This window comes from Schistocerca gregaria, chromosome X, assembly GCF_023897955.1.
Source record: "Schistocerca gregaria isolate iqSchGreg1 chromosome X, iqSchGreg1.2, whole genome shotgun sequence".
NCBI lineage: Eukaryota > Metazoa > Arthropoda > Insecta > Orthoptera > Acrididae > Schistocerca > Schistocerca gregaria.
Window position 1 is genome coordinate 114,110,118 of NC_064931.1, and position 23,950 is coordinate 114,134,067.

Genomic DNA, 23,950 nt, shown 5'->3' on the forward strand with positions numbered 1-23,950 from the left:
GGCACAAAGCTCTGCAATTTGTGAATGCGTGTGTGTGTGTGTGTGTGTGTGTGTGTGAGAGAGAGAGAGAGAGAGAGAGAGAGAGGGCGAGGGGGAGTGGGAGGGTAGAGGGACATACGGAGGCAGCAACTTCCAGTTGGTCATTTTGTGATTGTCTGACAGTATTTAATCGTGTTGTTTTGTTTATATCAACGGCTTGTCTAAATAGAGAATTGCCCATTTGCATTGGGAATCTTAACTTCTTCGTACAGCTAATGTAATATAACCTTTTCGTAACTATGTTTTCCAATCCAAACGTAGAAATTAATGTAGAATGGTATATTTCATACCCAACCCCGAAAGCAGCATAATTTTTCTGAAAGTTTCTTTCCCATGCTCGAAGGACATTCCCGTGTGGAAAATCTGTGAATCTTTTCGAAGTTTATTACTTTTTATAAGATTCCTATTATGTGAAAAATTGCTGTTTGATAAGATATACGTAAACTGTCAGTGGTATGCGTATTATAAGCAGTGTGCTGCTTGCTCGTATTTTCTCTACTTCCGTTTCCCTCGATATTACGTCTCTGACTGCTTTTGCGTTCTCCTCTGTGCGCACTGCTGCTGCTTTCTCTGCTCCCCATTTTAGCACCAGTAAATGTATTGACGGTAGTAGCATGCAACCGCATTTGTGCGTGAACACAACTTCCGCGCTCACTTTACTTAAGTACTGCCAGGTAACAACATCCATTACTTTTAACTGGAATTTGATTGTACGTGGAATGTAATGACGGAACCGCGGGACTGCTACGGTCGCGGGTTCGAATCCTGCCTCGGGCATGGATGTGTGTGATGTCCTTAGGTTTGTTAGGTTTAAGTAGTTCTAAGTTCTAGGGGACTGATGACCTAAGATGTTAAGTCCCATAGTGCTCAGAGCCATTTTGAACGTAATAAAGGTATTTTTTGGCATTGCCAGGACCTGCTTAATTGTAATAAAACTCAGTTTTAATCATTTGTTCAGTTGTATCAGGCGTGTGGAGGGGACTGAGTATTTCTGTATTTAATATTAACGTAATGCGTCTTGGGCGCGTGACGGGCTAGGAAACTAGGATACGCACGACACTTCTCAACAGAGCGGCAGCACCCGCAGCGTCGTAAACCGTGGACCGGGCTCGGTGGCGGCTTGCGGCCTAGATACCCTCTGGCCGTGTGTCGTTACCCGCAGTATTAAAATTTAGAGGGATGCTCGACGTCTTTCCTCAGAAACCGTAAAGTTGTAATAAAACCTGTGAAGTTTTATCTCGGCTCCAGCACAAACTGTGTGATGTACGAATAATTTAACGCTTACGTAAGACGAAGGAGACGTGCAAATGATTGCCATATCATTTGTTCTTCAGTAATTTAAAAACTTCGCGAGCGTGTACAGTGCGTGTTACAATTCCTACTACAGGCTGCCAGGGGTTGGAGGTAAAATTTCGATAAAGAGTCCATGTCAGAAAACGTACAGTTTGGATGTAAAATAAGTTTTAAAATCGTTTCATTTTCAATATACCCGCTTCACGGTTCGCACACAAAGAAGAGGACGAAGGTCATCAGTGTCTGTTGTAATTATGACATCACATACTATTTTTGTTTAATAACAGCGATTTCAAGAAACTTGTAAGTTCGCAGTTAAGAAAGCTGACTGTAAAATGGACGTTCTCCGCCACGTAGAACAGAACCCGACGACAACTAACCGGAAAATTAGTCATGCCATGAGCTGCTATAGAACTCAGAGGTAAGAGTTCATTGCTCCACTGTGCGAGTACCGTGAAGCAGAAAGTCTGAAAGTGACCGAATCTTCAAACTCGTGTTACATGAAAACAGCACGCTTACGGGCATGGGTTTCTTGTCAAAACTGTACCCACTAAGTTCCCTCTACAGCGCCTGGAAGGATGTAATAGGAGCTGTGAAACACAATATATACTGTGAACGTGAATTGCGAACTAGACACTGAGTTACATGCTCAAAGGAATGGAAACACGGAGATGTTAAATACTAAAAAAGGATACACCTATAGCACTCTCACCATTCTGCAGGAAAGCATGTAGTATAATTTCCTTGATGCTAGGTACACATGGCAGTCAATATATTTTCCGACGATCCAGATAGGTAAGAGAAGCTTCGCTCTGTCAAAGAAATAGTATATCTTAGGGATCCCGGAATTTCTAACATTCCTTGTAAGTGAGGGAGCGGTGTCAGACGCTACACGAGAGGCGTTGTACATCACGGACAGGTTTAGTATTGAAATTTCGAGACAGTACTCTCCGGGAAGAGTCAGACAACATATTAGTTCCACCCACATATGTCTCACGACATTACCATAACGAGAAAATCTGAGAAATTACAGCTAATACAGGAGCTAATTGACAATCATTCTTCCCGTGCACCATTTATGGTTCAAATGGCTCTGACCACTATGGGACTTAAGAACTGAGGTCATCAGCCCCCTAGAACTTAGAACTACTTAAACCTAACTAACCTAACGACATCACACACATCCATTCCCGAGGCAGGATTCCAACCTGCGACCGTAGCGGTCGCGCGGTTCCAGACTGAAGCGCCTAGATCCGCTCGGCCACAACGGCCAGCTGCACCATTTACAAATGAAAATATCACGTCAAACAGGCCGACTTGGAGCATGAGAGGCACCACAGGACATTTTTATTTCCACTGTCTATACTTTTACAAATAAATTTGTCAGTGTGACCAGGAAGGATTCAGGATTCACACTCATAGCAGTGGAATTGAAAAATATAAGAAAATAATTTTTTTATATGTGAAATTTCTTCATTTTTTTCTCTATTGGCTGCATTTGTTGCTACAGGTCCACTTTTCGTCATAAGCAAGACAGATTCTAAATAATTGTCCGAGAATTCGTCTATTCTAGATGCCTTTTTTGATTCATGTTGTTCAGTGCTCTGTCAATTCAGTTCAGCATCTCCTGTGTTATCCAGGGGTTTTGTTTATCTGTCTATAAAGCTGCTGTGAGTGTTAAGATTTCTTAACGAAAGAGATTTACACTGAGGTGCCAGAGGTCACGGGTTGTCTCCTAATAACGTGTCGGACCTTCTTTTTGCTTGGCGTAGAGCAGCATCTCGACGTGGCACGGACTCAACAAATTGTTGGAAGCCCCCTGCAGAAATACTGAGCCATCCATATAGCCTTCCATATAGCTGTCCATATAGCAGTCCATAATTACGAAAGTGTTGCCGGTGCAGGATTTTGTGCACGAAATGACATCTCGATTACGTCCCACAAATGTTCGGTGAGATTCCTGGTAGGCGATCTCGGTGACCAAATCATTCACTCGAATTGTCTAGAATGTTCTTCAAACCAATCGTTAACAGCTGTGGCCGAGTGACACGGTGCATTCTCATCTATAAAAATTCCTTCCAGAACAATCAATTCAATAGCTGCAGGTGGTCTCCAGGCAGCAAAACATAACAATTTCCTTTTTTTTTTTTTTTTGGACAACATGGTTGTGGAGACGATGCAGCGATGAGTGTGATTAAGCAATTATTCAAAATAGCCTTAATCGCATTTATTATTATAATAATAAATGCGATTAAGACTGTTTTTGAATAATTGAATAACCATTTCCATTCAGCGATCGGCTCATTTGTATCAGAGGACCCAGCGCACATAAACCACACCATTGCGGAGCCACGACAAACTTTCACAATGCCTTGTTGACAACTTGGGTCCATGGCTTTATGGCGTCTGCGCTACACTCGAACCTTACCATCAACTCTAACTAACGGAAATGAGGACTCGCCTTACCAGTCCACGGTTTTCTAGTTGTCTAGGCTCCAACCGAAATGGTGACGAACCCAAGAAATGTACCGTGATCGGTCTCAGTACTTAGACGGTAGGCCATTAAGTTCTTGCAGCTAAACAATAATGAATAAACGTGATACTGTCTTAGCAGATATTTGTTTTTTAAAGGTATCTTTTACATACGTTTATCAATCTCGCAATAGAACAGCCACTTTTCTGATTCGTTCTCCCTGGGACCTGCTGCAGGACAGCAATACAGTAATAGCAGATTCTCAAGAAAGCCCTGACCACAGTGAGTTAACGACTAATTGATTCTGCACAGAGAGCACAGTTCTTGACTGTAGACCAATAAAGGATCCCCTTGACACAACATTCTGTGCTGTAAAGAAGTGCAGATGCGAGAGTGGTCGTTGCAACTTGTCTCATTAAAGTGCATGAACCTACGTAACACAGTCATCAACTCTGACAATATCTTTTATTGATCCTATATTTCTTTTGGATGACTATGTATTCGAACTGGAGCTGTGTCGGCTTCATTTGCTTGACATTTTGACACTAGACGCACACCGTCTACTTGTCATCTAAGTCAGCAGGAGCAAGTTCGTGTCGCTGATATGAAAAGCGTCGTGGCTGTTAGCTATCACGCTCCATAGGGCCACAACGTTTCACGTACCGCTGAACTTACGCAGCACATCCATTTACTTCCCTGTAGCTGCTGTTGTAATTAATTACCCCTCGCAGAACACGGCTACATGCAAAGGCTTTGATGCTATTTGCTCAAGTGGAGCGTCAACAGATACCAACAAACTGCTCGCCGAGTCGAGCGCTTCGCTTGCGTACATAGAGCTAAAAGTGACCAGTCACACGATAACTTAACTTCTTATCAGGAATCTTTTCCCAGCCGTCACTCTTGCGAACAATGGAACTAGTTATTACAAACGCAAATTTTCAAAAGCTTAGCAAGCAAGTGAGAGTCATTTATTCACTGGTAGAACGCGGGGAAAATGCAGTTAAGCCTACAGCGGAGGTTGGCTACAAATAAGGGTGATCCATCACATGCTATTGCTTAAGAGTATGTGATCGATAAAATAGAGGTCTAACAGGGGATACCGAACGTATGCAAAGGGCAGCAAGAGTGGTCACAAGTTTGACTCGAGGGAGAGCGTTAAGGAAATGCTAGGAACTCTGACTTGACAGACGCTAGAAGATAGACGCACCTAAATCTACATCTACAGGGTTACTCCGAAATTCACACTAAAGTGCCTGGCAGAGGGTTCATCAAACCATTTTCATACTGAAACTTCCTGGCAGATTAAAACTGTGTGCCCGACCGAGACTCGAACTCGGGACCTTTGCCTTTTGCGGGCAAGTGCTCTACCAACTGAGCTACCGAAGCACGACTCACGCCCGGTACTCACAGCTTTACTTCTGCCAGTACCTCGTCTCCTACCTTCCAAACTTTACAGAAGCTCTGCAGAGTGAAAATCTCATTCTGGAAACATCCCCCAGGCTGTGGCTAAGCCATGTCTCCGCAATATCCTTTCTTTCAGGAGTGCTAGTTCTGCATGTCTCGCAGGAGAGCTTCTGTAAAGTTTGGAAGGTAGGAGACGAGGTACTGGCAGAAGTAAAGCTGTGAGTACCGGGCGTGAGTCGTGCTTCGGTAGCTCAGTTGGTAGAGCACTTGCCCGCGAAAGGCAAAGGTCCCGAGTTCGAGTCTCGGTCGGGCACACAGTTTTAATCTGCCAGGAAGTTTCACATCAGCGCACACTCCGCTGCAGAGTGAAAATATCATTCTGGAAACATCCCCCAGGCTGTGGCTAAGCCATGTCTCCGCAATATCCTTTCTTTCAGGAGTGCTAGTTCTGCATGTCTCGCAGGAGAGCTTCTGTAAAGTTTGGAAGGTAGGAGACGAGTTACTGGCAGAAGTAAAGCTGTGAGTACCGGGCGTGAGCCGTGCTTCGGTAGCTCAGTTGGTAGAGCACTTGCCCGCGAAAGGCAAAGGTCCCGAGTTCGAGTCTCGGTCGGGCACACAGTTTTAATCTGCCAGGAAGTTTCACATCAGCGCACACTCCGCTGCAGAGTGAAAATATCATTCTGGAAACATCCCCCAGGCTGTGGCTAAGCCATGTCTCCGCAATATCCTTTCTTTCAGGAGTGCTAGTTCTGCATGTCTCGCAGGAGAGCTTCTGTAAAGTTTGGAAGGTAGGAGACGAGGTACTGGCAGAAGTAAAGCTGTGAGTACTGGGCGTGAGTCGTGCTTCGGTAGCTCAGTTGGTAGAGCACTTGCCCGCGAAAGGCAAAGGTCCCGAGTTCGAGTCTCGGTCGAGCACACAGTTTTAATCTGCCAGGAAGTTTCACATCAGCGCACACTCCGCTGCAGAGTGAAAATTCTCATTCTGGCATTTTCATACTATTTCTCTACCATTCCACTCTTGAATGGCGCGTGGGAAAAAAGAACTCCTAAATCTTTCCGTTCGAGTTCTTATTTCTCTTATTTTATCATGATGATTATTTCTCTCGACGTAGGTGGATGTCAACAAAATATTTCCGCATTCAGAAGAGAAAGTTGGTGATTGAAATTTTGTAAATAGATCTCACCAAAAAGAAAACCGCCTTTGTTTCAGCGACTGCCACCCCAACTCGCGTTTCATATCAGTGACACACTCACCCCTATTGCTCGATAACAAGAAACGAGCTGCCCTGCTTTGCACTTTTCCATGTCCTCCGTCAGTCCTACCTGGTAAGGATCCCATACCGCACAGCAGTATTCCAGCAGAGGACGGACAAGTGTAATGTACGATGTCTCTTTAGTGGGTTTGTCACATCTTCTAAGTGTTCAGCCAACAAAGCGCAGTCTTTGTTTCGCCTTCCCCACAAGATTATCTATGTGGTCTTTCCAGTTTAAGTTACTCGTAATTGTAATTTCTAGGTATTTAGTCGAATTGACAGCCCTTAGATTTGTGCGATTTATCGTATACCCTAAATTTATCGGAGTTCTTTTAGCTCCCAGGTGAACGACATCGCACTCTTCTATGTTTAGTGCCAATTGCCACTTTTCGCACCATACAGAAATTCTCTTTAGATCATTTTATAATTGTAATTGATCGTCTGATTATTTTACTAGATGTTAATTTACGGTGTCATCTGCAAACAATCTAAGGGGGCTGCTCAGATTATCACCTAGATCATTTATGTAACTCAGGAACAGCAGAGGGCCTATGACACTACCTTGCGGAATGCCAGATATCACTTCTGTTCTACTTGATGATTTACCGTCTGTCACTACGAACTGTGACCCCTCTGAGAGGAGATCACGAGTCCAGTCACCCAACTGAGACAACACTCCATATGCACACAATTTTGTTAACAGCCGCTTGTGAGGAACGGTATCAAAAGCCTTCTGGAAATCTAGGAATATGAAATTTACAGGAGATCCCTTGTCGACAGCACTCATTACTTCATGGGAACAAAGAGATAGCTGTGTTGCACAAGAACTATATTTTCTGAATCCGTGTTGGTTATGTATCAATAAGCCATTTTCTTCAAGGTGATTCATAATGTTCGAGGATAGTACATGCTCCAGAATTCTACTCCAAATTGAGGTCAGTGATATGGGTCTGTAATTTAATGGGTTACTGCTATTTCCATTCTTGAATATTGGTGTGACCTGTTGTACTTTTCAGTCTTTAGGAACCGACCTTTCGTCAAGTGAGTGGTTGTATATGATTGCTAAGAAAGGCGCTATTGTGTCTGCATACTCTGAAAGGAACCTGACTGGTATACAATCTGGACTGGAAGAATTGCCTTTCCAGTGATTTGAGTTGTTTCGCAACACCTAAGATATCTACTTTTATGTCACTCATGCTAACAGCTGTTCTGGTTTGGAATTATGGAACATTTACTTGGTCTTGTTTCGTGAAGGAATTACGGAAAACTGTATTTAGTAACTCCGCTTTAGTGGCACCGTCATCTGTAACATTTCCATCGCTATCGTACAGTCACAGTATTGACTGTTTTTTTGCCACTGGTGTACTTTACATACGACCAGAATCTTTTTGGGGTTTCTACCATATTTTGAGATAATGTTTCATTGTGGAAACTATTAAAAGCATCTCACATTGATGTCCGCTCTAAATTTCTATCTTCCATGAAACTTAGCCAGTCTTGGTGATTTTGTGATCTTCTGAATTTGACATGCTTTCTCCGTTGCTTCTGCTGCAGTGTTCTGTCCTGTTTTGTGTACCATGGTGGATCAGTCTCATCTCTTATTAACTTATACGGTATGAATCTATCTATTGCTGTCGATACTGTATCTTTGAATTGTAGCCATATCTGGTCTACACTTGGGACGTGATTAGCTTGGAAGGAATGGAGACACTCTATCAGAAAGACATCAAGCGAATTTTTATCTGCTGTTTTAAATAGATATATTTTGCGCTTATTTTTAGTGGTTTTGGTTGATACGGTTTTGATCCTCGCTACATTGACCTTGTGTTCACTAATACCTGAATCCGTCATGATGCTCTTTATTATATCAGGATTGTTTGTGGCTAAGAGGTCAGGTGTGTTTTCACAACCATTTACAATTCGTGTGGGATCATGAACTAATTGTTCAAAGTAAGTCTCAGATAAATCATTTAGTACGATTTTGGAAGATGTTTTCTGTCTACCACCGGCTTTGAACATGTATTTTCGCCAACAAATCGAGGGTAGATTGAAGTCTCCACCAATTGTAGGTGTATGAGCGGGGTACTTATTTGTTATGGGACTCAAGTTTTCTTAAAACTGTTCAGCTATTATATCATCTGAGTCGGGGGGTCGGTAGAAGGAACCAATTATTATTTTGGTACGGCAGTTGGGTATAACCTCCACCCTGTCTGAGAAAATTGAAGATCTCATAAATTACGATCAGATTGGATGTAGGAAGGGTAAAGGCGCCGGAGGGGCACTTAGGACATTGTTCTCGGTAATCACAGCAATATTTAAGAATATTACAGACCTGCTCGTAGGATTTGTCAAAGTAGAAATAGCGTTTGACAATGTAAGATTTTGCAAGGTGTTCACCAATCTCAGGACAATGCTGTGTGCAGTTGGGAAAGATGGATAAAATAGAATGGGTACAAGAACCAAGTGCGGAAATAGGAATAGAAAGCCAAGAATGAAGTGACCAAATTACAAATGGTAAATAGCAGCTTTGAAGCCTTTCGCCCTAACTGTTCAATGTGTGCTTCCCGAATCAGAATTTTGGAAAGGTACAGAAGTGGAATTAAAAACTCAGGGTGAAAGGATATCGACAACGTTCGCTGATCACATTACTATCCTTAATGAAAGTGAGGAAGAATAAGAAAATACACGTGACAGACGGAGCTAGGATGTAATAAATAGCAGGCTAGCACAGAAAAAGAGAGCATTCCTAGCCAACAAACGTCTACTAGTGTTTAGCATTGGCTTTCATTTGAGGAAAACATTTCAGAGAATGAATGTTGCGAGTACAACTTTGTATAGTAGCGAATTACGGACTGTGAAAAACAAGAAGAGAAGAACAAGAAGAGGTGTGATTCGAAGTGTTTAAGGTTTGATGCTATAGAAAGATGATGAAAATTAAGTGGACTAATACGATACGAAATCGCTGGTGCTTCACAGAATTGGTGAAGAGAGAAATGTAAGTATAGTGGTGTGGACACTGCCCGGAGCCCGATGCTGAAATCCCAACTCAGCCACTAACTCAAGACTTACGCCATATTAGCAGCTCAGAAATCACGATTCGGCCGCCGGAGCAATAAGCAGTGTTTCGAGACATTTCGGTGGTGTTTGTATGGGGCCCTAACCGCTGCAAGACAAGCTCCGCAATGTATAACTGCTGTCCGTCCGGCTAGGCTTGGAATTTCGCTACGAACAGGCGTCGGCCGTGTGTTGGTTCCCGCCAACGTGCGTCGGTCATCTCGTCGGATCCTGGAGTCCATACGCCGCCCTGTTGGGTCTGGGTCGAGATAACGTCCTCTCAGCTCCCACCACGGGGCCGTCAGTGTCTGCCGCTGCCTCCGAGTCACTGGTCCGGGTCCGACATTGGGCCACCATATACTCCCTTTCAAATTCTGAAGGTGGCAGGGGTAAAATACAGAGAGCGAAAGGCTGTTTACAATTTGTACAGAAAGCAGATGGGAATTATAAGAGTCGAGAGGTATGAAAGGGGAGCAGTGGTTGGGAAGGGAGTGAGACAGGGTTGTAGCCTCTCCCCGATGCTACTCAATCTATATATTGAGCAAGCCGTAAAGGAAACAAAAGAAAAATTCGGAGTAAGTATTAAAATCCATGAGAAGAAATAAGACCTTTGAGGTTCGCCGACGACATTGTAATTCTGTCAGGGACAGCAAAGGACTTGGAACAGCAGTTGAACGGAATGGACAGTGTCTTAAAAGGAGGGTATAAGGTGAACATCAACAAAAGCAAAACGAGGATAATGGAATGTAGTCGTATTAGATTAGGAAATGAGACACTTGAAGTAGTAAAGAGGTTTTGCTATTTGGGGAGTAAAATAACTGATGACAGTCGAAGTAGAGAGGATATAAAACGTAGACTGGCAATGGCAAGGAAAGCGTTCCTGAAGAAGAGAAATTTGTTTACATCGAGTATTGATTTAAGTGTCAGGAAAGTATTTGTATGAAGTGTAGCCATATATGGAAGTGAACCAAGTTTAACCAAGAAGAGAATAGAAGCTTTCGATATGTGGTACTACAGAAGAATGCTGGAGATTAGATGGGTAGATCACATAACTAATGAGGAGGTATTGAATAGAATTGGGGAGAAGAGGAGTTTGTGGAACAACTTCACTAAAGGAAGGGATCGAATGGTAGGACATGTTCTGAGGCATCAAGGGATCACCAATTTAGTACTGGAGGGCAGGGTGGAGGGTAAAAATAGTAGAGGGAGACCAAGAGATAAATACACTAAGCAGATTCAGAAGGATGTAGGCTGCAGTAGATACTGGGAGATGAAGAAGCTTACACAGGATAGAGTAGCATAGAGAGCTGCATCAAACCATTATCAGGGCTGAAGACCACAACCACAACCACAACCACAACAACAACAACAACAACAACAACAACAACCGTGGTCGTCACCGTGGCGTAGTGAGGAAACCGCTGACGCCTTCGCCAGCCGTCGTGGTCTGGATCACAGACCTCCGCTGCCACCCTCCTTCTGCAGACACTGTATCTACACCTGTCCGATTTACAAGTCAATGAACTGTCACTACTGGCTGCTTATACCTTCTGTACAAAACACGCAGCAGAGAACAACTCGCCTACATCAAGTCCACACCTTTACTTAAGGAAAACATTGACAAGAAAAAGAAACACGATGACAGGATATGCGTTAAGGGGGGGTAGGACGTCAAATGGGCCGACTTAGAGCAGGAGAGACACCACGGTCTATACTTTTACAAATAAATCCATAACAATACAGTACTGTTCCAGCTGGCATGAAAAATACATTATATAGGTGAAACACTTTCAACTTTCAAGGAGAACGTAATATTTACAATTCCAAATGTGACAGTATCTGACAGATGTGAGTAATAATGTAATACCGATTTAATAGGACAGGTCTGCAACTTACCGACACGAATTATTAACAGAAATATGGAAAAACTAGAACGAATAGAAGCCAATTCATATCTTCAGCTTATTTTCCCTTACATTGTCACTACCGCCCGGGCTCTTCGGTGCTGGAATAGCACCCCAGCGTTGGATATATTGGGAAAGTCCTGTACCATAGGCGATCTTATAGATCTTATAATTAAATGTTTCCCTGAGACATTTAAGTATCTTCGTTACCTACGATAGTTATCGAAGCAAAAGAAATGATTTAAAATTTCAACTGCGGCCGGGACTCGGACCCAGGTCTTCTTGCTTAAAATAAGCATAAATGCTAACCATTACACCATCATACAATGGTCAATATTGGTGCACAAACTACCCAAGTTGAGTGCCGTCCCCAACACAAACTTCAATCCATATCAGCAGCTTATTTTCCCTTACCAAAGCCTCTCCGGCAGTAGTGACAATGTAAGGGGAAAAAAGCTGAAGATATGAATTGAAGAAAATTGGTTGAAGAATGACAAACTTACATTTCTAGCATTTGTCAGTTTTGAGATGACATTTGACAATTTTGACTGGAAGACACTCTTAAGTGATAAAATACAGGAGCGAAAGTTTATTAATAACTTATGTAAAAATGTCGAAAGATCTAAAGTATACCATTTGTGGAGAAATGACTGAGACAGTGTTGCAGTCTATTCCTGATTTTGTTCAGTCTGTGTATTGAGGAACCAATAAGGAATATCAAGGAGAAATTCTAAAGGAGATTTGAAGTTCATAAAAAAAAGAAATAAAGCCTTTGAGGTTTGACGATGTCATTTTAATTCTGTCGGTAAAGCAAAAGACTTGGAAGTGCAGTTGAATGGAATGGATAGTGGCATGAAAAGATGTTATAAGATAAATAAACTAGAGAAATGTAATGAAATGTAATCGAATTAGATTAGGTGATGTTGAGGTATTTAGAGTAGCAAATGAGTCACTACAGATAGATCAGTTTTTTTTTTATTTAGGACAGGAAAGTAAGCGAAGATTGTCTAAGTAGAGGGGGTAGAGAACGTTGTCTACAATAACAAGGAAAGCAATTTTTAAAAAGAGACACTATTTTACATTAAATATAAATAATAAAAATACGTTATCTGGGAAGATATTTGTCGGGATAGTAATCTTGAACGTAATTGAAAAGTGTACTATGAACAGTTCAGACAAGAATAAAACAGAAGCTATTGAGATGTAGTGCTTCAGAAGAATTCTGAAGATTAGAAGGGTGAATCGGATAATGAGGAGGTACTGACTTGATTTGGGAAGAAAAGAAGTACATTACAACTTGACCTGGACAGGTTCTGAGGCATCAAGGAATAGTCGATTTGGCAGGAGAGGGAGATGTGTGAATGTGTTTAGAAGGGGGGGGGGGGGACGGATAAGAATACTTGAGAAGGATCAAGGTTTGAATATAGTAAGCAGGTCCAAGTGGATGTCAGTTGCAGTAGTTACGTACAGATCAAGAGAATGCTTTGTTTTGTTAGCGTACACAGCTGCATGAAATGAACCTATGGACATACGACCACAACAGCATATACGAGTACATAATTCTCTTGATGCAGCTAGACATTTTCAGTTACATTATACATGTGTTCCAATATCTGTCTTCCACTACAACTTTTGCCCTCTTACGCTCTCTCTAGAATCATGTGTTTTCTTCTCATGCCTAACACATATTCTGTCTCTCTGCATTAATTAATATTTTACACGTATTCATTTCGGCGTTGATTCTGCTGCCAGCCTCCTCGTTTCCTATCTTATCAAAGACCTAATTTTCATCATTCGTCTGTAAAATCTCACCTGAAACAAAGCGACTCTTTTCTTGTCCTAACAAAACACGGTTGAACTGCCGGTTCATACTGTCCAACGGCGCCTGTTGAGCGCTATGTACCGACAGCACACCCGTGGACTGTTCGACCAACAAATACGCCGGGAAAAACTGTAGAATGACTCTCTTCGTTTCCGTCCTAGAAATAAAAATATAATTGTGTGCAAAAAAATTGTCGAAGGTCAAAGTTACTATATAAATGTAACATCATGAGCAATCCCCATAATTAGAATAACTTACGGATTTGTCTAGTAGAGGGTTTCTCAAACTTCATTGCGGCGGAACCCTTTTGAAACAATAAGTATTTTACGGAGCCTTAAATTAAGAAAATCGTTGAAATTATTGCCATTAAATGGGTGGTATCAAGTTGTTTTATACTTTTGACCAACTGTTTAATGTCAGATTTGATACAAGAGAGTTAAAGACGCACGTTGATTTCAGTATCCTGTCTACTGCGGTAGTTTATCTTCGTAGCTGCTAATGCTTGGCATCCCGTTCCCCATAAGTATATTGTTGGAAACGGGGGGGGGGGGGGGGGGGGAGGGGGAGGAAGACGAGGACGAGGTAGAGGAAGGTGTTTAACGCTCCGTCGACAACGAGGTCATTAGAAACAAAGCACAAACACGGACTAGGGAAGGACAGAGAAGGAAATTGGCTGTTCCCTTTCATACGAATCAATCTGGCATTTGCCTGAAGCGGTTTACGGAAATCACGGAAAACTTATATCTGAATGGCCGGACGCGGGCTTGGGCTGATGTCCACCCGAATGCGAGTCCAGTGTGCTGAACACTGCGCCACCTCGCTCGGTATTGGGAACGGGAGAAGAACAGTCAGAGCCTATATGGCAAGTTGTGGATGTTCAACGCGAACCATGCACCAAAAATCAAGTGACATTGGTTTGAACAATGGTACCGTGCTTGAATTTGAAGTAATTTCTAAAAAGGAATCATAACTTTTTTTGAGACACTTTATGGCTTCTGCAAATTCAGTACAAAGTGTTTCTGAAGACATGAGTTCATTTTCAGTTTTCTGTTATACTCTTCACAAAAATATTACTCAAAAACGCGGGTAATCTTGAAAACATTGGACCAAATCTTCATATAACTTATTTGGTAGTTTTTATGTCTCGCCAACGAACAGGTTCAGTGAAAAAACGCTCCCCAGTTCTCTATTGGCAACAAAAACAACCAAAAATCAAATTGTGTAAGGCGATTGTTTTGCTATTAGTATAGAATACTTGTCTGTTGTCCTTGTAATAGCAATTTAATTCAATGTTTTTGCCGGCCGCGGTGGCCGTGTGGTTCTAGGCACTTCAGTCCGGAACCGCGTGACTGCTACAGTCGCAGGTTTGAATCCTGCCTCGGGCATGGATGTCTGTGATGTCCTTAGGTTAGTTAGGTTTAAGTAGTTCTAAGATCTAGGGGACTGATGATCTCAGATGTTGAGTCCCATAGTGCTCAGAGCCATTTGAAACAATTTTTTTCATTGTTTCTTTCCAAAATTATCTGGCATAAAAGCTATTCTGAAGAGTTTTCTCTAGTGGTCTGCTGCAGTAACCATGTTGTATAGTCAAAAGATGTACTGAGAAGAGAGTAGAGGACCTGCAAAACAGTTACCTTTAGGGGTTAGTTATTAGGAGTACCGCAGTGCAGATCGTTCGGATACTTTTGAGCATGATAGCATGTAGAATATACACCCAAACACTAGTTTCCCACCTTCTGTTGCTGTTTCCATTTCTATTTGTTCTCCGGGAGCGAGAGGAATGTATCCTTTTGTTAGCTCACACAAGCTTTTGCTTAGAGTTCAAGTTGAAAAAATAACTTCTACGCGAATCATGTATGGCATGTTATCATCATTGGTTCAAAAAATGGTTCAAATGGCTCTGAGCACTATGGGACTCAACTTTTGCGGTCATCAGTCCCCTAGAACTTAGAACTACTTAAACCTAACTAGCCTAAGGACATCACACACATCCATGCCCGAGGCAGGATTCGAACCTGCGACCGTAGCAGTCGCACGGTTCCGTACTGCGCGCCTAGAACCGCGACATCACCGCGGCCGGCATCATCATTGGTTCCTAATGGACTTAAGGAGCCTGTCAAATAATAGTGAGCTACGAGGCAGACATTTTGCTCTACAGCGTACGCTTCTGTGGCAATGAGTGAAGGTACAACCGTCCATATTAAAATCTTTTATTTTCAGAGGTACTTAGCTTTATTTTATAGTTGGGATGACATTTACTAGTCCGATAAAAGGATGTTCGCTGTCGCTATAATTGTATAACAGCAGTGTGAAATGTTATTGTTGTTGTTGTGGTCTTCAGTCCTGAGACTGGTTTGATGCAGCTGTTCATGCTACTCTATCCTGTACAAGCCACTTCATCTTCCAGTACCTACCGCAACCTAAATCCTTCTGAATCTGCTTAGTATATTCATCTCTTGGTCTTCCTCTACGATTTCCCCCCCCCCCCCCCCATGTTGCCGTCCAATACTAAATTGGTGATCCCTTGATGCCTCAGAACATGTCCTACCAACCGATCCCTTCTTCTAGTCAAGTTGTGCTACAAACTTCTCTTCTCCTTCTCCCCAATCCTAATCAATACTTCCTCATTAGTTATGTGATCTACCCATGTAATCTTCAGCATTCTTCTGTAGCACCACATTTCGAAAGCTTCTATTCTCTTCTTTTCCAAGCTACTTATCGTCCATATTTCACTTCCATACATGGCTACACTGCATACAAATACTTTCAGAAATGACTTCCTGACACTTAAATCTATACTCGATGTTAACAAATGTCTCTTCCTCAGAAACGCTTTTCTTGCCATTGCCAGTCTACGTTTTATATCCTCTGTACTTCGACCATCATCAGTTATTTTGCTCCCCAAATAGCGAAACTCATTTACTACTTTAAGTGTCTCATTTCCTAATCTAATTCCCTCGGCATCACCCGACTTAATTCGACTACATTCCATTATCCTCGTTTTGCTTTTGTTGATATTTATCTTATATCCTCCTTTCAAGAGACTATCCATTTCGTTCAACTGCTCTTCCAAGTCCGTGAAATATTAAGAACTAAAATTACATTTCATGTTAGACGTAGTGGCACGTAAAAGTTTCAGCTACTCATAGTTTAACAGGACTATAACGTGCTAGCAGACGTCGACCTCACGTTTAGCACGTTCTTTGGCTTGTATTTCGAAGGATTTCACTATCAACATTAACATATTATGTTCTCTCTTTCCTGCTCGTTTGAGCCTATAAGAAGCCGTTTATTCCGGGACTTCACGTCCCATCTATAAAAAGTTTCTTCAATGTCTTTGTAAACAAGAAAGTTACGGCTATTAATCATACATGCAATTCAGGCTTTCACGGCTAGTCTATATATTAGTTAAAACTTTAGGCCGAGTGCCGTGGCAGACATACTCCACCTGACCTAAAAACTGAAGCAACCAGAAGTGAACGAGGGAAAAAAATGAAAATTTACGAGTTGAAAGGATATATGATGTTACTTCAGTGATTACAAAATGGAGTCGAATTTGCAAATAACTTGGCAGTATGAGTCCATATATGACGTGGTGCCCACCCCTCCACCCCCCCCCCCCCCCCCCCCCTTGGCGTGGATGCATGCAGTAATTCGGTTGGCAAGGGTATCATAAATCCATTGATCCTTTGTGTGTTTTATCGAGGCAAGCTGATCCACAACTATTACAACTGGTCGTTGATGTTTGGCCATTGGCAGTCAGTTCCGTCCCAGCGCCAGACGGGTCCCACGCATGTCATATTGGGGACACGTCTGGGAATCTTGCTAACAGCGGGAGCGCCTCAGCAATACGCAAACAGTTCATAGAGACACGTGCTGTGTGTGGACGAGATTTGTCCTGTTGGAAAATGGCACCAAGGTACCGTCTAATGAGAGTAAACGTACGATGCAGAATGTCCGTAACACCGTTGTGTGATCAGAGTCCCCTCAGTCACTACCAGGAGTGACTTGAAGTCATAACAGATGACTCCCCACAGCATAACGCCAGGAGTAACACAGCTGTGCCTCCACAAAATGCTAACGGAACTGCACGCAAAATGTATCTTAAATTGCCGGTGTCTTCAAGACACGGTATAAGGTCAGGAAACAGTAGAAGAAGCCATTCAGTTCACTAAAATGTCCCCCGCTTTGACTATCCACCCATTAAGTGCGACATTCATGGCCCTTTTGTTTAACAGGACTATAACGTGCTAGCAGACGTCGACCTCACGTTTAGCACGTTCTTTGGCTTGTATTTCGAAGGATTTCACTATCAACATTAACATATTATGTTCTCTCTTTCCTGCTCGTTTTAGCCTATAAGAAGCCGTTTATTCCGGGACTTCACGTGCCATCTATAAAAAGTTTCTTCAATGTCTTTGTAAATAAGAAAGTTACGGCTATTAATCATACATGCAATTCAGGCTTTCACGGCTAGTCTATAGATTAGTTAAAACTTTAGGCCTAGTGCCGTGGCAGACATACTCCACCTGACCTAAAAACTGAAGCAACCAGAAGTAAACGAGGGAAAAAAATGAAAATTTACGAGTTGAAAGGATATATGATGTTACTTCAGTGATTACAAAATGGAGTCGAATTTGCAAATAACTTGGCAGTATGAGTCCATATATGACGTGGTGCCCCCCCCCCATCCATCCCCCCCCCCCCCCCTTGGCGTGGATGCATGCAGTAATTCGGTTGGCAAGGGTATCATAAATCCATTGATCCTTTGTGTGTTTTATCGAGGCAAGCTGATCCACAACTATTACAACTGGTCGTTGATGTTTGGCCATTGGCAGTCAGTTCCGTCCCAGCGCCAGACGGGTCCCACGCATGTCATATTGGGGACACGTCTGGGAATCTTGCTAACAGCGGGAGCGCCTCAGCAATACGCAAACAGTTCATAGAGACACGTGCTGTGTGTGGACGAGATTTGTCCTGTTGGAAAATGGCACCAAGGTACCGTCTAATGAGAGTAAACGTACGATGCAGAATGTCCGTAACACCGTTGTGTGATCAGAGTCCCCTCAGTCACTACCAGGAGTGACTTGAAGTCATAACAGATGACTCCCCACAGCATAACGCCAGGAGTAACACAGCTGTGCCTCCACAAAATGCTAACGGAACTGCACGCAAAATGTATCTTAAATTGCCGGTGTCTTCAAGACACGGTATAAGGTCAGGAAACAGTAGAAGAAGCCATTCAGTTCACTAAAATGTCCCCCGCTTTGACTATCCACCCATTAAGTGCGACATTCATGGCCCTTTTGTTTACATTAACTTTAATATTGCAAATAAGGGCAGGAAAGCTGCTTCGAATGTTGTTTTCCGTCAGTCTTCTGTCTGTGCCAACGTTTTCATCTCAAAGAATCAACTGCAGCCTGCGACCTCAATTATTTGCGTGATGTATTCCAATTCCTTTATTTCTCTATTGTTTTTGGCCTCTACAGCCTCCCTTAGTACCATAGAAGGTACTTCCTGGTGTCCTAACATAGTCCTATCGTCTTGTCCCTTCTTGTTGTCAGTGTTTTCCACATATTCCTTCTCACTGTTCGGATTTGTGCTACTTCTAAGCTCCTTCGTCTTTCTTCAGCTTACTCGAAATCCATATTATGAACTTTTTAGACTGTTCAGTCCATTCAACAGATCCTGTATTTCTTCTTCATTTTCACTGAGTAGAGCAATGTCATCAGCGAATCTTACACTGTTATCTTGTAAAACTGAATTTTAATCCCACACTTGAAACTTTCTTTTATTTCTGTCATTAATCCTTCGATGTACAGCTTGAACAGTAGGGGCGAAAGACTACTTCCCTGTCTTACACTTTTTACTCGGAGCACTTTTTTGTCTTCCAATCTTATTGTTCTTTCTTGACTCTTGTACATCTTGCGTATTATCCGTTCTTCCCTATACTTACTCCTATTTTTCTCAGAATTTCGAATATCTTCCACCATTTTACATTGTCGAACGCTTTTTGCAGGTCGACACATTATATGAACGTGTGTCAGTTTTTCTTCAGTCTTGTATCCATCATCAACCACAATGTCATAACTGTCCGTCTGGGTTCGTATCCTGCCTCGGGCATGGGTGTGTGTGATGTTCTTAGGTTTAAGTAGTTCTAAGTTCTAGGGGACTGATGACCTCAGAAGTTAAGTCCCATAGTGCTCAGAGCCATTTTTTTCTATCTGGTTTTTTTACTTTAAACCAAACTGATTGTCATCTAACAGATCCTAAAAAATGTGTGTGTGTGAATTCTTAAGGGACCAAACTGCTGAGTTCATTGGTCCGTAAGCCTACACACTACTTAACCTAACTTAAACTAACTTACGCTAAGGACAACACACACACACACACACACACACACACACACACACACATGCCCCAGGGAGGACTCGTACCTCCGCGGCTACCCCGCGTGGTAAAAAATCCTCAATTTTCTTTTCTATTCGTCTGTAGTAATTCTTGTCTCAACTTTGATGAATGAACTGTTAAGCTGATCGTGCGATAATTACCTCACTTGTCGGCTCTTGCCATCTTCGGAGTTGTGCATATGATGTTTTCCCGAGAGTCTGATGGTCTGTCGCCATTCTCATACATTCTACACACAAACGTCAACACGCGTTTTGATGCCACTTTCCCCAACGATTTTAGAAATTACGATGGAATGTTACCTATTCCTTCTGCCTTATTTGATTTTAAGTCGTCTTTTAAATTATGACTGGATCTTATATTTCTTCTCCGTCGACTTCTGTTTCTTCTTCCATCACATCATCAGACAATTCCTCCCCTCATACACGCCTTCGTTACACTCTTTCCATCTATTCTCTCTGTCTCTCCTTTGAATTTGATAGTGGAATTCCCATAGTTACCGTCCTTGCTTTCACAGTCAACATCTTCCCGAAAGACTATCACCAGCCCATTCTGCCCGCCACTAGCTACCACCTCGCAACGACTTTTCCATCCCTGTCTTACCGCAAACTGTTCGACACCTTAACTGCTTTTCGTCATTGATTATCTTCGACAGTTTTAACGTTTGTAAAATATATAAATGTGTCTCCTGCATTGTAAATATGTTGCTGGTACGTCTTGCATATGAATATCAAGAAAATTTTAGCTGTAATCAGTATGTAAGACAAAATTTTGAAAAGTGTAATTGATTTTAATTTTGTTGTGATAAACACATACAACAATCAGCAAAATACGAGTCGGATCAGTACGATATTAACCTCTGTTATTTAAATACGATGGTCTGTTTCATTAAGAACGATTAAAATCCTTAATATGCGTCATGCATATAATAAATGATATTGATGGCGATAAGAATATCTAGTTTCAGTCACAATGTGCTTAGCCTGTTGAAGTATTGGACACCCAGACATTTTTGCATCTAGGGCGGAACCTGTGAGGTAGAGACTGGAAGCAGATGAAGTTCAGAACTTGCTTCCTCTGGCTCTCCATTTTTCTCCTCTGGGAAGAGTCGGCTGCATCTCTGCTATTACTCTCCCCTCCCCAATGGCCCCTAACAGCTCTCACGTTCCGGACTGCCTGCAGTTACAAATCTCACTCAACGTAGATGGGCAATCGGAATCTAATAAGGGAGCAAGGTTGTGTTTCATACAAAAACACGTTTGCAGTCCTCTACTGCGTTTCCGTCTCTATACGGAGATAAATTGTAACATTCTTCTCTTGGAACGAAAATGCAGCGCTATGGAGTCCATTTAAACGGTATAAATGTTTAATGGGTATTTATGTTTGTGACATTTACGCCAGATTCTCGGAACTGCATTATAATGAAGTGAACGGTGTCGAGGGTTACGGCAGTCCACCAATATATAAATCAGGATCATTAACGACGGTAAAAATCATTTACTACGCTACGATTCAGTTGCTCCTGTATGATGCCATGCATGAACATACGTTGTTGAGAGCAATGAACGAGATCGGGAAAGCTAGTCCTCGGATGTATGCGTCCAGCGTATTAACGACAGAAAGAAATACAAGAGCCACACCATCATAATGCATAACACTATAACCATCCACAATCTATAGTGTTGTCTCACATTTGATTTTCATAACGAAAGTTAGTCGTCACATTCTAACATTCTGCGTGGTGTCTGTTCTAAGCCGTGTCTCCCTACCACTTTCGCGCAGCGACGCTCTGAGAGTGTTTTTTAGGGAACTGACTAGTTTGAACCTGTGACCTGTTGCTGGTAAGGAGACGCCAGACCACACATGACATGTAGAGTTCAGAACAATTCAGTGAGACTAGCGACGATATAATCAAATACTTAATGATTTCAGCGTCAGCTCCACTGCACTCCCTGTAAAAGAATCTTAACACTAACTAAATTTATTGGAAGGGGTTCAAGGCTTTTCTATTTTTAGTTAGTTGGTAAAATAACGTCGAAAAAGCAGTTAAGTTTACCATTGGAAATTTTATTCTACTCACAAAACATTGTTTATAAATTGCACTATTGATAAAATGGAATATTTTAATACAGGATGATAAAAACCAACTGCATTCAACAAAAATGTGAACGAATATTCCCTGAATGGGTTGCCAAGTTTTCCAAGTTCTATAATGGATCGAAGGATGACCTATGCCATATCACGTCTATAATCTAGATTTAAGTTAAGTTTCATAAAAGAGAAAACTATCAAAACGGTCTACAGTGACCCTCAATTATCTTTAATAACTTATCTAACTTGTCGTAAATTACAGTGGCTGATGTGGCTTCTAAATAATTATATAACAGAAAAATCATCGCGTTTCAGGTTTTTTACTTCAAGTAGCAAATGTGAATGCCATGAGCTTTAATTGACGATCGACACTAGTATTACGTAAAAAGGGGATGTAACAGATGAGACTTTTGCAGTTCTGAGTGAAGCCTTATGCGCTCAAAAATGCGGCATCGCGTGCGTTCATTACCTTGTCGGTGTTTAGGCAGTGTCAGGGGGCGGCGGGCGACACAGCTCCACGCACCTCGCCGACTCGGAAGCAACTCTCTCCCCTAACTTCTCCTTACTACAATTTACCGAAGTTGGTTTTTAAAAAAAGGTATCTAGCTGTGTTCTCAACTGACCAATCAGCGTCTCAATGTTAACTTTAAGCCCCACCTACAAAAATTCTGTCTGTCCAATGGGAAACGTTGTACTTTTCGTGGTGGGGCAATGTTTCTAAAGTTTGCAACGTAACAGAGATGCGTATAGTCTCACGTTAAAACTTGGAGCTGGTGTGGCCCTTTTATTGTTATCGTAAGATCTATACTGTTCTTCTGGAGGGTTCTATCAATTAACATGGGCTGGAGGGCTCTATCTTTTAACATGGGCTGGGAGTGATCTTGGCGGTTGGCTGGAGACGTGAATGTCCGTCCCTTCTCGTAGGGCCTTCTCGCTTACACGACTCTGCTCTCGGCTTCTGTTCTCGTTTCTCCCCTCGGAACTACGTCTGTTTCATGGTGGGAAGGTATGACATGCATTTGGGCGTTCTTGTGTTATTCTGTGGTATTCCATTTGCTCACTCGTTGATCGTATTACTTTGGTTATTTTAATGTCAGGATTTATTCGGAGCTATGTGACATACTGCCGGACTTGCTATCATGTCAGGCTTTTCATGGAAGGTGTTGGATTTGCCTGACACCTTACAACATGAGACCTACAACACCTTCACAACGAAAGTGGTAGGTGATAAGTTCCTATGGGACCAAACTGTTGAGGTCATCGGTCTCTAGGTTTACACACCAGTTAATCTACTTAAATTAACTTGCGCTATGGATAACACACACACTCATGCTCGAGGGAAGACTCTAACCTCCGACGGGGCGAGCCGCGCGAACAGTAGCAAGACGCCCTAGATCGCGCGGCATTATAAAACCGAATAGGATCATACACAGCAGATCATTAGCAAAACGTTACCTGAATGAATCCTCTGTCACCATCTAGGAAGAAGAAAAGCATGTAATTAGAACAAATAGGAAAAAAATCGTTCAAATGGCTCTGAGCACTATGGGCCTTAACAGCTGAGGTCATCAGTCCCCTAGAACTTAGAACTACTTAAAGCTAACTAACCTATGGACGTCACACTCATCCATGCCCGAGGCAGGATTCGAAACTGCGACCGTAGCAGCTGCGCGGTTCCGGACGAGAGCGCCTAGAACCACTCGGCCACACCGGCCGCCAACAAATAGAATTTCTCCTTACGTTCAGCTTTGCCTAAGAAGCATTAGTTGTGCGGTAAAGAGCTTTATTTAATTCTCACGGTTTATATGAACACCAGTAACAGTTAGTACCTCTGAAGTCTTTGTCTTACCTGTGTGCTCTCTCCTTGCTTATTTCCCATTCTCTGTATAGTGTTTCTAATTCCGCGTGATATCTGGGTTGTTTCAGACTTACCGAAACAGGAAATTCTCACCGTCTCTGATATACCACACCCCTTTAATGAAGCACCACTCGCAACTCTGTGGCATTTTTTCAAAAAATGGTTCAAATGGCTCTGAGCACTATGGGACTTAACAGCTACGGTCATCAGTCCCCTAGAACTTAGAACTACTTAAACCTAACTAACCTAAGGACATCACACAACACCCAGCCATCACGAGGCAGAGAAAATCCCTGACCCCGCCGGGAATCGAACTCGGGAACCCGGGCGTGGGAAGCGAGAACGCTCCCG

The 23,950-nt window shown here is 42.4% G+C and overlaps 2 non-coding genes across 2 annotated transcripts; one reads left to right on the forward strand and one right to left on the reverse strand.

Annotated features, from left to right (window-relative positions):
• Nucleotides 1–5,117: 5,117 nt before the first annotated feature.
• Nucleotides 5,118–5,192, reverse strand: Trnal-caa (transfer RNA leucine (anticodon CAA)). The gene has a single exon. It is a non-coding gene; the product is annotated as a tRNA-Leu (tRNA).
• An 858-nt stretch (nucleotides 5,193–6,050) lies between these two features.
• Nucleotides 6,051–6,125, forward strand: Trnas-cga (transfer RNA serine (anticodon CGA)). Its single transcript has one exon. It is a non-coding gene; the product is annotated as a tRNA-Ser (tRNA).
• Nucleotides 6,126–23,950: the final 17,825 nt, after the last annotated feature.